This window comes from Penaeus monodon, chromosome 22, assembly GCF_015228065.2.
Source record: "Penaeus monodon isolate SGIC_2016 chromosome 22, NSTDA_Pmon_1, whole genome shotgun sequence".
Lineage (NCBI taxonomy): Eukaryota > Metazoa > Arthropoda > Malacostraca > Decapoda > Penaeidae > Penaeus > Penaeus monodon.
Window position 1 is genome coordinate 22360007 of NC_051407.1, and position 550 is coordinate 22360556.

Below are 550 nucleotides of genomic sequence, written 5' to 3' on the forward strand. Positions count from 1 at the left end.
ATCATCGAGAATCATTCTACAAATTGCTCTATAAGTATGGATGCTGTATAAGACGTTAAAATAAAAGGAAGTTTATCAAATCGAACATATCCGGAGATAAGGCCTTTAGCAAAATTATCTTTCGTTCGGGTGCCATAAAATCTCCATGAAATTCTCTCCACAAACGTAGACCCAAACGGAAGGAAGTAATATTCCGTACTTAACACACACTAACTATACAGTGTCAGCATTATAAGAGGCGCTGTAAAACATCTCCAACGCAACACAATGGAGAAAACGAGCGCCCGAGCCTCAGAAGCCTTGCTAATAATACCAAGTCATTAGTCTGTGTTTCCGTTCGTTATGGTGTGGCCGTCAAGCAGCATTTTTTTCAAGGCGCTTCTGTATGCATTTATACAAGAATGCCAGTGTTTTCACACATTGACACTTAATTATATTTTGTTTGTCGAAGAAATATGGACGTTTACACATTTGCCGTAAGCTAAAATACAAACCAGGATTTTCTTCTGATCCTGATGAAGACGTCTGATAAAAGGGGAAATGATGTGCT